Below are 16,359 nucleotides of genomic sequence, written 5' to 3'. Positions count from 1 at the left end.
GCTCATGCCCCGTGTGTCTCTCCCCTTTCCCCCCACCCCCCGCTCATGCTCTGTGTGTCTCTCCCCTTCCCCTCCATCCCCCGGTCATGCCCTGTTTGTCTCTCCTCCCCCACCCCCCGCTCATGTCCTGTGTCTCCCTACTGTTCCCCCACCCCCCTGCTCATGCCCTGTGTCTCTCTCCCCTTCCCCCCACCCCCGCTCATGCCCCGTGTGTCTCGCCCCTTCCCCCCACCCCCCGCTCATGCCCCGTGTGCCTCTCTCCCCTTCCCTCCACCCCCCGCTCATGCCCCGTGTGTCTCTCTCCCCTTCCCCCCACCCACCGCTCATGCCCTGTGTGTCTCTCCCCTTCCCCCACCCCCTGCTCATGCCCTGTGTGTCTCTCCCTTTCCCCCCACCCCCCGGCTCATGCCCTGTGTGTCTCTCCCCTTCCCCCCCACTCCCCGCTCATGCCCCGAGTGTCTCCCTTCTTTCCCCCCACCCCCCGCTCATGCCCCGTGTGTCTCTCCCCTCCCCCCGCCCACGCCCCATGTCTCTCTCCCCTTCCCCCACCCCCCGCTCATCCCCCATGTGTCTCTCCCCTTCTCCCCCACCCCCGGCTCATGCCCCGTGTATCTCTCCCCTACCACCCCACTCCCCGCTCATGCCCCGTGTGTCTCCCTTCTTTCTCCCCACCCCCCGCTCATGCCCCGTGTGCCTCTTCCCTCCCCCCACCCACGCCCCATGTCTCTCTCCCCTTCCCCCACCCCCCACTCATGCCCCATGTGTCTCTCCCCTTCCCCTCCACCCCCCACTCATGCCCTGTGTGTCTCTCCCCTTCCCCCCTCCCTCGCTCATGACCCGTGTATGCCCTGTTCCCCCCACCCCCCTCATGCCCCATGTGTGCCCTGTTTCCCCCGACCCCTGCTCATGCCCCGTGTCTATCTCGTGTTCCCCCCCACCCCCGCTCATGCCCCGTGTTTTCTTCCTTTCCCCCCCCACCCCCTGCTCATGCCCCGTTTGTACCCTGTTCCCTCTCACCCCCGGCTCATGCTCATGTGTCTCCCCTGTTCCCCCCCACCCCCTGCTCATGCCCTGGTGTGGTCTCTTTATACACCCCGCCTTCCCTTTCCATGGTGGCCATCTTGGTAAAAGATTTTCCTTCCTACACCGGGACGCCGCCCGGGGTTCCCACTTTGAAGACCTAATATGCTAGTGGTCTTCATCTATTGAAAAGGATGTTATGGTGACGTTGCACTAATAAAAACCTATAAAATTCAGTAAAAATAAAATGTGTTACCGGGACGTTATGGTTAAGTTGCGCTACTAAAAACCTATGAAATTCAGTGAAAAAACTTTGTTAAAGGGACATTATGGTTAAGTTGCGCTACTAAAAACCTATGAAATTCAGTGAAAAAACTTTGTTAAAGGGACGTTATGGTTCCAAGTAAAACCGAAAAACCATTGAAATTCGCCAGTTATGGTAAGCTAAGCAACCATAACTCGTGCCACCACCGTGCACTGCTAAGACTAACACCCACGACATCAAAGATGACATCACAAATATCATTGAATATATGGCCCACTCTGAATTATTTTGCAAAGTTTGGTGAGGTTTGGTCTAGGGGGGGCAACCCAAAGACTGAATGGGGAAAAAACTTTGCTCACGCCTATAGCCCAAACTGCTGGACGGATTTTCACCAAATTTGGACCAGGAGTAGCGGCTTGGTCCCGAAAGTGTGCTTTTGCAGATTTGGTGGAAATCCGTCCAGTAGATTTTTTAAAAATGACCAAAAAGTAGGTCATAAAAAATTAGTGATACCTGTGTTCGGTCCGCGGACACACTTCCCTGTTCGCTCCGCGTACAGTGTCCTGATTGGCCAATCGGCTTGCGTGATGTCCGCGGACATGCAATGTGTTAGCTGATTGAATGGCGTGGAGCGTGAAGCGCGTCAGATTTTCCGTAGCGCCCGCCATCTTGGATTTGCGGACGTCCGCAGACAGTGCGGTGAAACTTGGTTTAAAATTTGTATTTAATAGAGTCTGTTGGTGTGTAAGAGTGTTTGGGGAGGGTGGGAGAGTATGAGATAGGTTAAATGTTATGTTTTTTTTATGTGGTAGACGCTCCTGTTGTGTTCGATTTGTCTGTGGACAACTGTTCTGAAATGTTCTAAATAAACTAAATGTGGGGTGTTCTGAGGATGCAATATGTGTCCGTTTTGTTCGCAAGCAAGCTGAAACTGTTCTAAGAACACTTGCGGTGTCCTGAAATGTTCGTAAATAAACAAAATGGGGGTGTCCTGAGGACGCTGTCCGTATTGTTCTCTGGCAAGTTGAATGTGTCTAAGAACACTCGTGCTGTCCTGAAATGTTTGTAAATAAACAAAATGGGGGGGTCCTGAGGACGCTGTCCGTATTGTTCGATGGGATGTTGAATGTGTTCTAAGAACACTTGCGGTGTTCTGAAATGTTCATAAATAAACAAAATGGGGGTGTCCTGAGGACGCTGTCCGTATTGTTCTCTGGCAAGTTGAATGTGTTCTAAGAACACTCGCAGTGTCCTGAAATGTTCACAAATAAACAAAATGGGGGTGTTCTGAGGACGCTGTCCGTATTGTTCTCTGTCAAGTTGAAAGTGTTCTAAGAACACTCGCTGTGTCCTGAAATGTTCATAGGGGGTGTCCTGAAGACGCTGTCCGTATTGTTCTCTGGAAAGTTGAATGTGTTCTAAGAACACTCTTGGTGCCCTGAAATGTTCTTAAATAAACAAAATGGGAGTGTCCTGAGGACGCTGTCCGTATTGTTCGATGGGAAGTTGAATGTGTTCTAAGAACACTCGTGGTGTCCTGAAATGTTCGTGAATAAACAAAATGGGGGTGTCCTGAGGACGCTGTCCGTATTGTTCGATGGGAAGTTGAATGTGTTCTAAGAACACTTGCGGTGTCCTGAAATGTTTGTAAATAAACAAAATGGGGGTCTCCTGAGGACGTTCTCCGTAGTGTTCGATGGGAAGTTAAATGTGTTCTAAGAACACTTGTGGTGTCCTGAAATGTTCGTAAATAAACAAAATGGGGGTGTCCTGAGGACACTGTCCGTACTGTTCGATGGGAAGTTGAATGTGTTCTAAGAACACTTGCGGTGTTCTGAAATGTTCGTAAATAAACAAAATGGGGGTGTCCTGAGGATGCTGTCCGTATTGTCCTCTGGCAAGTTGAATGTGTTGTAAGAACAGTCGCGGTGTCCTGAAATGTTCGTAAATGAACAAAATGGGGTGTCCTGGGGACGCTGTCGGTATTGTTCTTTGTCAAGTTGAAAGTGTTCTAAGAACACTTGCGGTGTCCTGAAATGTTCGTAGGGGGTGTCCTGATTCGCTGTCCGTATTGTTCGCTGGCAAGTTGAATGTGTTCTAAGAACACTTGCGATGTCATGAAATGTTTGCAAATAAAAAAATGGGGGTGTTCTGAGGACGCTGTCCGTATTGTTCGCTGGCAAGTTGAAAGTGTTCTAAGAACACTCATTATGTCTGCGGACATTAAAAGTTACCACAGGCCATAGTTGAAATGTTTGACTCTATGGGTGTGATATGCTGCGGTGGTTGTGGCCAGGGCATAGAGTGTTGGGTGCATGGCCATTTGGCCATGCACCCAAGATTCTATGCCCTGGCCTCAACCACCGCAGCATATCACACTCATAGTGGCTTATAACTTTGGGTCAAAAACAAATTTATAAAGAACAAAGATAGAAGCCACTATGGGTGCGATATGCTGCGATGGTTGTACTTATTAGAATATACTTACTGTTTGGTTTAGTAACTGGAGTACATGTATTTCTTGTTCATTTCTGTGATAAAAGAAAATAGCATGTTAGTATTAGTATTTTGTAATGACTTATTACATTGTATAATCAAATTTTTTTTTGTTGACCCTCATATTTAGTAGATTACAAAGCAGAGTACTGTGCAATTTGCTCAGTTTCTGTGTTTGTTGCTAAAATCATTGGGTCTGTGGGAGAAAAATAAATTCATGTTGGATTAAAAAAAAAACTTTTTCTGGTATGCTACAGTTTATTTGTTTGTTTGTTTTCAGTGTTCACTTGTTGTTTCTGGCTAATGCTTTATAAATTGGCTTGTTGCGGTTTTTTGGAGCAGTAACATATTATTTATTTGTTTGGATATTGTAAAATTCTGGAGCAGTTAGATACCAATTGGCATATTCTAACTGTCTATTTTTTGCTCTAATTTAGTGGTATTCATTTATCTGATTAGCTGTTGTAGAATCTTTGGGCAGTTAGATAGCTTTTGGAATATTCTAACAGTTAATATTTTTTTACTACAAGTTTACTTACGGTTTAAATATAGTTTAGTTATCAAATTTTGGTTTTAAGAACATTAAATAAGCGTTTGTAAGATTTGCTGGTAATCTCTGCTTTAGAGTAGTGGTACTATCATTACATTCAAACCATCCACATTTCTTTTTTATATATGCAGTGTAGTGCCCTGAATTGGTTGTGGCTCCTGCGTGGTAGATTATATCTATTGTTGTGAAGGTTTCCTTAACAAGTGACATTTGACCATGTGTGAATCCAGTCAGCTTGCAGTTGTTTTTGGTACCATCTGCATTGTAACGTAGAAGCATTAGTATTACGTATTTACTATGTGTTTGTATTACTAACGTGGAGCGATTATCCGAATTGCAGGTAGTAAATAATCTACCATGGTTTGCATTTTGTACAAGTTGCTGAAATGGAATGGATTCACAACTAGGTATTGATATATATATATGAAGCGTTCATTTGGGGATTTCTTCTTGTGTCACATTGTTGCAGAGAGTGCATGTATGTTTCCACATGTATGAAATCTGGAAGATTTCATTCATAGGTATGTTTCTGTTTTCCAGTACTTGTAGTAAGTACATTAGAAATTCTTGTGGATCTTCCTGTGAGTTTATAGTGAATTTAACCATTCCAGCACAGTAGTCCAATTGTTGTCTTATTCCATAAACACTATACGTGTTGTCAGGATTGTTTGTTGCATTTCGGTGAAGTACTAACATTTGCAAACACAATTGGTCTGTACTGTGTAAGTAAATGTTGTCAACAATTGGTGGCAATTGAAATAGAATATTCATTGCTACATTTGCGTAGCAACTTACTCCAACTATATTTGAGAGTTTAAATGGTCCAGGTAGTTCTGTATCTGATTGATTTTTTTTTAGTTTGTCTTCCTTCTTTGATGAAGTACCTGGTTTACTTTCCCTAATGGGTTCTTTTATGTTTGTGTTACTTGATGAAGTTTTAGTTTCTTTTACTCTCTTTGGAGGATTTGCAGTGACATCCTGTTGCATTTCTGTTTGATTTAGTTTTCTTTTACAACGTTTTACTTTTTGTGGTACAGAATATGTGTTTAGATGGGGGGTGTATAGTGAGCAAAGTCTATTGTATTCTAAAATGCAAGGAATATCAGCGTTTACTTTACTTGCATCAAAGTTGATTAGAAATAGACCATCAAGTGTACGTAAGCGTGATAGTGCTACGTAGCTCATGCCTTCTTTAAAGACTGTGTTACCAATGTCTATAATTACTTTGTCTAGGGTAGGACCTTGTGATTTATGAATGGTGACTGCGTATGCAAGAGTTAGAGAAAATTGTTCTCTGCGTACATACATGTCTTTGAAGAGAAGGAATGGAGCTGTTGAGCGTCCTATCCTTTTTACTTCTGAAAGTTTGTCAAAGAGAATATTGACAAACTGAATTTTGTTGTCACGTGGGTATGTTTGAAAGCCAATAACTGTACCCAGTGCTCCATTAACTAGTCCTTGGTCCACGTCAAGGTTACGTTTAAGCATTACTCTGCAATTTAAGGATAATTTTAATATCTTTTCCAAGCCTGCTGTGTTTGAGATTGATTTTTCTAAACTATTTAGTCTTGTTGTGGCTTGTTGTGGCTTGTCATACCATGAACATCTAGTTTGTCTGTGGCGCTAATTTCCATTATTGGTTGCATTTCTTTACTTAACATTATTTCATTGAATTTGAAACAGCTTGCAAGAGTTGGCATTAAGGCCATAAAATTGACATTTTTGTGGGCTAATTGTTCCATAACATCTGTAGCACATGTATTATCACCATAAAGTGCATGAATGTGCCGGGTTTTCAATATTGCTTCTGCTTCTTTAGAAAGTATACCAACTCTGATACTTTTAAAGATGTTGGCGTAAGTGAGATCTGCAGATTGCCACATGTTTTCTGTTAATTCTCTGTATTGGAAATGTTGCCAAAAGTTGACATTTCCAATGCTGCCAACAGTTTTACAGAGGAGTTTGTGTCCTGATGTTTTAAAAATAGGCTCACCTTTTACTGGTGTCAATTGAAGGAGATCTCCCAAAAAAATAATGTGTTTTCCTGCAAAGAGCTCTTCATAGTTTGTTTTGAGTACTTCTTGTAATCTGAGGTGAATCAAAGCCAACATTAGGTTGGACACTATGCTCACTTCATCTATTAGTAGCATTTCCATTTGTTTCAATACTCTGCGTAGTTCCATTGCAGCTTCTGTAGAAAGTTTGTAATAGTCTAATTTGTTTTGGTGTTCTACTGGCAGGAGTAGTAATCAGTGTAAAGTGACACCACCTATGTTGTAGGAAGCTAAACCGGTGGGGGCAGTGACAACAGCTGACAGTTTGTTGTTTGTCAATTGTTGAAGGAACTTACTGATGATTTTGATTAGGAATGTTTTGCCAGAACCAGCTTCACCACTGACGTACAATAGTATAGGTTTGTAATTTTGGCAGGTGCATTCTTTGTTTTTATGTTGTACACCATGTGCAATTTCTTTTGTTACTTCTTGAAAAATGATACGTTGCTCATTGTTTAGTTTTGATTGTAGTATAGTTAAGTCTTCTTAATCTTCATACTGACACATGGGCCCTCATTACGACCCTGGCGGAAATCGCGGTGCTAAATGCACCGCGGAGCACGGCGGAAAGCTGCCGATAGCGCCATGGAGGTTGGCGGATTTTCCGCCCCATGCCGACCTTGGCGGGGCGGTAAATCCCCAATCCCCATTTTACCCTTCCCCATTCCCATTTTTGCCCCATAGGGTATAATGGGAGTGGGGAAGGCGTTAATTGCGCCACCGTAAAATACGGTGGCTTAATTAACATCAAGGTCCCGTAGCGCCATGGATTTCTCCGCCCGGAAAAACCAGGCGGAAAACGTTCCATGGCGCTACGCGAACTCGTAGTAGGGCGGACGGGTCCGCCGCGAATACCGCTGGCGTAAACCCACTCCGCCAGGGTCGTAATGAGGGCCATGGTGTTTTCTACTTCTATCATAGCTAATTATTCCTCATTTGTTATTAGTGGTTCTCCCAGTGGTTCTTGGCTTCCTGTTACAGAAGGTTGACTACTGTCAGGAGTGTCCTTATCTAGTTGTGCCTGGAGTTCTTCTTCGTGTTGCTGTTCATTGTGCAATATTGTTTTGTACTGTGTAAAGTTTACATCAGTTATAGTGCTTTCATTTGCTTTGAAAGCGTCTTCATATGAGTCATAGTTATCTAGTATTTCTTCTTCTTTTCTCCATGGTTTAAAGAGTTGTAGCAGGGAAAGTAATATACTTCTTTATGTTGAGGAGTCTTTAATGACAATTTGATATGATTAATTAAATTTGGTTTGGTGAGTTTTACAAATCTGCCTTCACAATTTGTCACTCTGTATTTACCGTTTTTTTCATCAGGTTTTTTATTATTTTTGTATGTGTAGTTTTGGGCTATGTAGTACAGACACATGGTTTCCAAAGTGGTACTCCTGTTTGGGTAGTATGTGTCCAATAAATTGTTTTTTAAAATGTCTTTGCTGTTGGGATCATGTTTGGCTATTGTTTCTATATCTTCGTATGATTTTAGAACTCTTTTTCTAGATTTAGCTGGACCAAGACTTAGCCATACTATATTTTCAGATTTACCATACAATGCAGTACCAGTTAAACGATCAGCTGCTTCATTGGATCCACATTCTCTATGGGACAGCATTTTTATGCCCAAGCTGCACAATTTCTAAGACACTGTTTTATCTGATGACAGGTCATTCCAGTGCTCTTGCAGCTCTGTCTTTTCTGCATTGGTTAAGTATGCTGTGACATATCTTGCAACTGCAGTAGAATTGTCTGCAATGTACTGCACATCTATGTTTGCATTCCATAAGTGGGCAATGATTGCATTGTAATCATTGATATATTTTTCTTCTTCTTTTCTTTATATGTAATATGTATTTTTAGGTGACTTACCTTTAACACTATGTCTAACTGAAGACATGAGGTTGTTCACTTGACCTGAATTTGTAACTGGTCTAGGGAAACCTAATCGGCAGTTGGTGTAGTATTTCCCTTTGTTTTTGTATTTGTGACAACAATATTTGCCACATTTTTGTCTTTGAAATTGTAAAATTTGTGCATGAAGATCACTATTTGTGGATTCTGATGGAATTTCACAAGTGACATATTTTTCAATAAACTGTAAAACAGTGACGGCACCGTCTTGACCAAATTTAGGAGCATCTTTAATCCCTAAAAGCATGTGGATATGTGGTGCTCCTCTGGCTTGGTATTCATTTCTCCAAAAGAAGTATTGCACTTCTCCAAGCGGAGGAACAGTTTTATTACAAATAAAATGTAGCATAGCAATGAAGCGATGGTGAAAATATCTTGAAACATTAACAGGATCCAGAGAACAAAGTTCTCCCGGTGTTAGTATATCTATGTTTGTTTTGTTTTTGTTTGATATGCATAGGAAATCATGTAAATCTTCCCATGCATATTCTGCACAACTTAATGTAACAAACCAAGTGGGTGGGCCAAGGTTTCTGATCATACAACGTACATCTCCATGACGTTGAAACCAGTACTCTTTAGTACCACGCATATTTGCTAATAGATTTGTAATATTTGATTGTAAAACCTCATCTTTTTGTTCAACTTTTTGTAATAATTGTGTAGCTGTCATATTTTGAAAGTGCGATCCTGATTTTAACATGTGTGCAACTCCGTAACATAAAGTTGCTAGTTCACTTTCAAAGATTAGGTGGAATATGTATTCCACATTTTGTCTAAATCTGGGATCTTCAGAATACATCCGTAATGAGCGGTATTCTGATACTGATATTTGAATAGGTCTAACATCGTACCTTCCTCCTTTGCCAGTAGGAAAGAGTAGAGGAAAAGCACGTGCTTCTATATTTTCTTCCCATATGCTGATTGGTGATCCTTTTGTTTGATGCATTTGGTACGTTTCCAGTGCATCTTCTATGGTGTCATTAGAGTGCAATGGATGAATTGTATAATGGTCTAAAGTGTTTGATATTGTAGCAGTATCTAGGAGCTCAAATTGACCAGCTTCTTGTGTCTCTTGAATTATTTCAGTTGTATCCTTCAAGTTTTCTTCAATATTAATTTCTTTGTAATATTCATTATTCTCTTTAAGATATTGCAAGGCTTCTCTAACTTTATGTAAATCTACCAGCTGTTGCCAAATTATTTTGTCTTTTGTATGTACTCCATTTACCAAGATAATCAAAGATTGTTGCATTGGACGTTGCACTCCTAGAGTGTGCACATTTTTTTTAGATCTAATGGTAAATACACTACTTTTCCACAAATACCTTTCGCTAATTCAGAGGGAGGTAATTTTGCAGTTTTTGGTTGAAGGCGTATTATTGCTTGAAATGGGTGCACTGTTTGAATTATGATGCTCTTATATAAATTAAGTTGTTGAAGGGGTTTTGGTAGTGGATATAATTCCAAATTATTTGTGATAGCACCTGAAGGAGTTTGGTTGTTGTCAAGTTTTGTAGTGCAGTAACTGCAAAGTATTACGGGGTCAGTTATTTCGTATTTGTTTTCTGCTATAAAGTAGAGAGCTAATTCAAACCATTTAGAATCTTCATTGTCTTCTATTTTGTATGATAGGTCTATTTTTTGTGTTACTTTTATAAAAAGTTCTACGGCAACATACACACACATGGTTTGGTACTTCAGATGATGTACTTTTAAATTTTAGTATTTCTTTTTTGTATGTGTGTAGTAAAAGGTTGCCCTGTGTAGAATTGCTACTAATTTGGTTTACAGCTATTTCATTCTGTAAGTGGGTTTCACTTTCTGGATATAGTCGATTTCTTCTAGTAGGTCTTTTGCTGTACCATGTAGATGAATGTTATTTAAATTGGCTAGTGCTAAAGCAGGACTTTTAGCATAGTACAGTTTATAAACTAGATTTCTTATAGTTGAATGATGTGTTGATATCCTTTTGATATCATGGAAGGTGGTTTTCCAAGTAGGTCCTGTAATGCAGGCCAATGAATATCCTTGTAGTCCTGTGTACTTGTGTACTGGACAGGTATCCATATTTTGCAGTAGTTTAATTTTGATTTTGTCTTTGCTTTTCACATATTGATTGAGGAATTGGCGTAAAGACTTCAAAAATTGTTTGGGAATGTTACACATTGACGTGCATGGCCATTTGTACACTAGACGTTCTGATTCAGTTGAATGGAGAGGTAATTCTAAGTTTTCAGGGCATATTTTTGTAAGGAGTACTTCTTGTTCCATTATGGTATTATTAACTTTTTCATTACCTTGACCACTGCTATGTATGGCAATTGTATTTGTTTGCTTTTGTTTGTACTCTTCTTCATTAAAGTATGGTTCTGTGCTCGTAGTGTGACTCCATTCACCTCTGCAGATACTTAACAAGTTCTTTCTGTTGACATTTCGTTTACTGAGAAGTCTTTTTTGTAATTTGGTTATTAGTTTTGTTAGTGGTTTCATTTTGTTTAACACTAAAATAAATAACTTTCTCTTGAGAAGAATTGCACTGTCTATCAACGCTTCTAAGATTATTTTCCTACGATATGTTTTAAGTGTTGAACCTGGTTTCTCTCCTGTTTTTATAAGATTTTGAAGGACTTTGTGATGGAACATTTTGGCTAAAATACTTTTCTTGGTATGCTTACTTTGCACTATATCAAGATTTAAAGAAGCAGTTTTATCTTTAGTGATAGCTGATTTTCTGTTAATTGTTTTTTGGTTTGTTTTACATTTTGATAGAGGAGGCAACGTTTTTGTACTTGAAACTTCTTTTGTTTCACTAAATGACTGTATTAGCTGTTTTGTTTCAACTTTTTTTACAAATTCTGCTAGAGATGGATGCTTATGTTTGACACTTTTATTTTCATTTTCTCTACTTCTGCGTTGCTTTCTACGGACTTGATTTTTGGTAGGCATTCTTTAGGGTATGTTGAAAAAAATAAAGAAGGTATGGGTTGGGGTGTTCTGCAATGTATGTGTGCTCTGTGCATGAGTGTTTTAGTAAGATGATAAAGATGTATGTAATGGTGTCTGATTGTGCATTGGGAACTACAACTAGTAGGGATGGGGGTTCTTGAATTAATGTGTTACTAAACTGGGGTTCAGATGACAGAAAAAAGTAAGCTAGTGGTGTGGAGAAGTATAAATAGTATATCTAATGCTATACAATTAAAACAGTTGTTTGTTCTATAACATCTAAATTCTAGCGGCTGAGTTGGGTAATTTGTGTGTCGAAAAATAGGAATTTGTGGGCCATTCTGGCTGTAAATCGCTGTTTAAGACATGGGGATTTTTGGACAGAATGGTGCAGAATCTCTATTTTTAGGCACAGAAATAGCATGAATTAACCTTACAGGGCCTCATTACAACTCAGGCGTTAAGGGTTAACGCCGTCGTTAACCCTTAACGCCTGATTCCGATTTTAACGGCTGCTTTTAGCAGCCGTTAAAATCCATGGCGCTAAACCGCCTTGGTGCTAATTACGCCACCGTAATTTACGGTGGCGTAATTAGCGCCTTCCCCACTCCCATTATGCCCTATGGGGCTAAAATGGGAATGGGGAAGGGTAAATGGGAAATGGGGATTTACCGCCCCACTCACCTTGGAATGGGGCGGTAAATCCGCCATCCACCATGGCGTAAACATAGTTTACACCATGGTGGTAAAGTTGGCGTACTTACCGCCTGGGTCGTAATGACCCCCACAGAGTGTTTGAGTAATAATACAAATATTATGGTGATATTCTACTTACTTTTTTAATAAACTGAGCAGGTTACTTCTTAGTTGTTCTTTGTACTTCAAATTCGGCTGCTTCTTTTCAGGAGAATGGTCTTCACTGCAATTGTAAAAGAAACAAATTAGTAATTTTGTTTGTATATAGCACTGTTTTTAATTTAGACATTGATATTCTTAATTGAAATCCTCAGCGCCTTCCTCAAAACCATTAAAACTATCTTGTTTACATAAGATACGTCGCACCAGTTGAATACGTATCATATGTTCTTAATGAATAAATTGTATTGCAATGGCTAACTGTAGCAAACAAAATATCTTTACTATGCCTTGTGAAATTCCACTGAATACCACTATTCTTGTTACTAAGCTCTTCCAAGTAATAGTGCCTGAATGCCATTGGCTGCTTGTCCTATATAAATGTAAGTAATTAAATAAATAAAGACATTTTTTAAAAATGATGTAATTGTCCAAGTATTATTGTTTGAGATTTGAACATAGAGTGTGCATGCAATTTTGTTGATTATTTGTAGTCTATATATTTTATTTAAAAAATGTTAGTTTAACATGATTTGAGTGTGTGTGTGTATAAAGAAATTAAATAGTATAAAGGTTTGTAAGTGACAGTTGATTTTAGGAGATTGAAAAAAAGACAGTAGATTAATTTTACAGATTATACAAGCTAAATGTCAGTTAGAAAATGTGTTCATGTTCTGTACAGAAAATATGCATACCTGTAGTTTGTGTTCATGCATATGGATATGCCTGGAGCTGCAAGTAGAAATCTTGGAGACATGTACATATTTCTTGTAGATGGTGCTTGCCAATGATATGACACTTGTACTCAGAGAGATTCACAGTACATTTGCAGTGCTGAGCTATGATGATGCAGTTTAGATGTAGAGGTCTTGAATGTGATTGGTGGATGGTCATGTGACTTCTTAGCTACATCCAATGAGGGAATGGCATAGAGAGTGAAGTGGAAATGGTAGAAGAGCTGTCCGTGTTACGATATGTCCCCGGACATGGCGGTAGTTCGCGGACATCGGGTGTTAGATCCGGGGATTTTTGGGTTGGGAATCCATGCAAATGAGACTCAGCAAAGAAAGGGATTGGTTAGGAAAATTTAGTGGGTGTGTTGTGCCAGGAGAGAGTTTCTCAGATACTCTTTTTTGCTGAGAGAAGAACAGATAGCTATGGCTGTGTGTTTCAGAAAACAGATTGTTTGGATTTTGGGAGACACGTGGATACATTGGTTGAAGGTGCATGCAGAAACCTGTGGAGTAGCTGTAGATCTTGGATTCCCATATGTGGAAGTACACTGGCATGGAGTACGTGGAATGAAGTGGTTGGACTTGTTATCTCTCTGTGCTACTTTGGAGACAGAGCAACATCCAGATATAATTATAATTCAGTACGGAGGGAACAGTTTAGGACATGTGTCTTGAATTTCTTTGCAATTTGCAATGAAAGAAGGACTTGGGAAGGTCATGGACATGTTTCCAAATTCTCAAGTAATTTTTTCACGTATTGCGCAGAGACAAATGTGGCTTTGTTCTTCTTCATTTGGTCCAGAAATGGAGAAAGCAAGGCGCAATGTCAATAAGGCTGTTTGTGCCTTTCTAAGAGATTTTGGCATGTCCTCTTTTCACAATGAAAATATTATGTTTTGTAGTGCATACATTTTTCACAGAGATGGAGTACATCTAATTTATGCTGGCAATCAGATTTTTCTAAGAAACATACAAAATGCATTGCAACCTTTTTTAGAATTACAGCATCCATATTGAAGTAGGTGTTGAGTATTTATAATTTTTGAAACGCAAACACCTCCCAGAGCCACCACTTCCTCCGAGAGAAAATTGCAATGGTTATGATAGGGTAGCACCCCAAAATTTTAGATATCCGCGGACTGTCCGCGGACTTCTAAAAAATACAAAGGGCCCTGCTTCATTTATTTTCACTTCTATGTTTTAACTGTGAAAGGCGGCTCTGAAAAGAGCCTTATTTTTTTTTGTTTCTTTTTATTTTATATTTTTTTTGTTTTTTTATACACAACACACTAGGAGAGGAGGGGAAAGGAGGGTAAAGGGGTGGACACCAACCACAGGGATAAGAAAGGGCAAGCTGAGAGAGGAAGATGTAGAGTGGGTTTTATTTGGGTAGTGAGCAGGTCTTCTCGTGCTCTGAGACGAGTCTCAAAAGCACTGCGAAGTCGCTCCCCCCTGCAGAGTACTGTGTCGCAGTACATACACACAACTGTGACCCTCGAAAGGTAAGGGTCATCAGCATTGCGTATGGCCTGTGAGGCAGCTTGAGGAAGACGCTGTCCCACAGGAGTGTTCCTTGTGGTGACAGGATCAGAAACGGAGGATGAAGTAGAGGAAATCAACCTGCTATACTCCTCACAAAGTACAACCTTTGCGAACGGCCCCAGTGTAGAATAACTTGAGGTGTCGCTTCATGGTGGTGGTCCCAAAGCTATACAAACCATGCCTCCTATGAATGAGTACCATTTTGCACTCATTGCAGGTGACTCGGTTCGCACGAGCCTTAGGACCATTCCCATGAATGGTAAATAACTGCCACACCCAAGACTCACGCCGAGTGCGGGTAGTAGGGATTTCCACTACCTCATTCTCGTCATCCTCTTCTTCCTCCTCTGCATCCTCACTCCTGTTCCCCTCTTCAGGCTCTTGGGGAGGTGGTGGTGGAGGAGGGGGTGGGGGTGGTGCTGAAGCAGGTGCAGCACCAGGTGGCAGTAGTGCAGCCATGGATGCCATCTCGATGATGGTATAATCTGCAAGTTGCAGGAAAAATAGCTGTGCTCTGAAGAATAGCCAGAAACACAATGAGAATAAGCTCTAGGGCGTGGTCTTTTATAGGGGTGCTTGTACGCAGTTTGCGGACATGCGTGCTGTCCGCGGAAATATCAAACACAAAAAAAGGTTCAAAAAGTTTCAAAAAGTATGTAGAAACTCAGAATTAGTATGCGGGACTTGTGCTATGGTTACTTTTTATTGGGAAATATTGTGGATTACTTGAAAAAGTACATTTAAATTGTTCGGGGACACGAACAGTGTCCGCATTCAGAACACGCGATCAGCGTGGGCGCGATCATATGATCGCTTCACGAACATGTTCGCGAAGGAAGCGGCTGTCCACATGACTCCAAATGCACGGACATTGGGTTGCGCATGCCGGTTGATGTTCTACGGACACTGTTCGGGTCCTGAACTAATTAAAAGTACGTCACACGTCAAACGAACAGTTACGGACAGCCGTTTCTTCTTAGAACAGTTTAACTTCCTTGCAAACAATATGGACAGACATAGCGTCCTCAGGACACCTCCATTTTCATTTATTTACGAACATTTCAGAACACTGTGTGTGTTCTTAGAACAGTTTCAACTTGCTAGCGAACCTTATGGACAGGTATACTGTTCTTCAGGACACCACCATTTTCGTTTATTTACGAACATTTCAGGACATCACTTGTGTTCTTAGAACAGTTTCAACTTGGTAGTGAACATTATGGACAGGTATAGTGTTCTTCAGGACACCTCCATTTTCGTTTATTTATGAACATTTCAGGACACCACTTGTGTTCTTAGAACAGTTTCAACGTGCTAGCGAACACTGCGGACAGATATGGTGTTCTTCAGGACACCCCCATTTTGTTTATTTACGAACATTTCAGGACATCGCGTGTGTTCTAGAACAGTTTCAACTTGCTAGCTAACAGTACGGACAGGTATAGTGTTCTTCAGGACACCTCCATTTTCGTTTATTTACGAACATCTCAGAACAACCGTGCTATCCGCGGACACCTATTTTTTTTTTTTTTTTAAACTGAAACTAATTACAACAAAATATTAAAATGTAACTTTATTTAACATATATTAACAATTTATGACAGAGAAGGTGAGGCAGAAACGCAAACAAAAACAGGAGACTTAGGGGTTTCAACATGATAGGTATCAGGTGAAGAAGGGATGGAAGTCTCATCAAAACGTTTTGGGTTATGGAGAGGGTTTGGGGATAATTGACTGGGATATGGTGAGGGGGGACAAGTACATGTGGGACACTGGTATGAGGTTTTTGTTTCAAAATGATCCTGAACAAAAGTTTTCAAATTATTGAAATTGGTCAACAATAAATCCATTTTTTCTTTTATGCTGTCAAGAGTGTTATCCATAACAGTTTCTTCAGATGTATTTTCTATTTTGGTATGCTCTGTACAAAAAAAAAATCTATATGTTAAATGTATATAAAATAATTATAAATAAATGGTTTATA

This window comes from Ambystoma mexicanum, chromosome 2q (assembly GCF_040938575.1).
Source record: "Ambystoma mexicanum isolate Mex_15411 chromosome 2q, UKY_AmexF1_1, whole genome shotgun sequence".
NCBI classification, from domain to species: domain Eukaryota; kingdom Metazoa; phylum Chordata; class Amphibia; order Caudata; family Ambystomatidae; genus Ambystoma; species Ambystoma mexicanum.
This window is presented reverse-complemented; position numbering follows the sequence as displayed.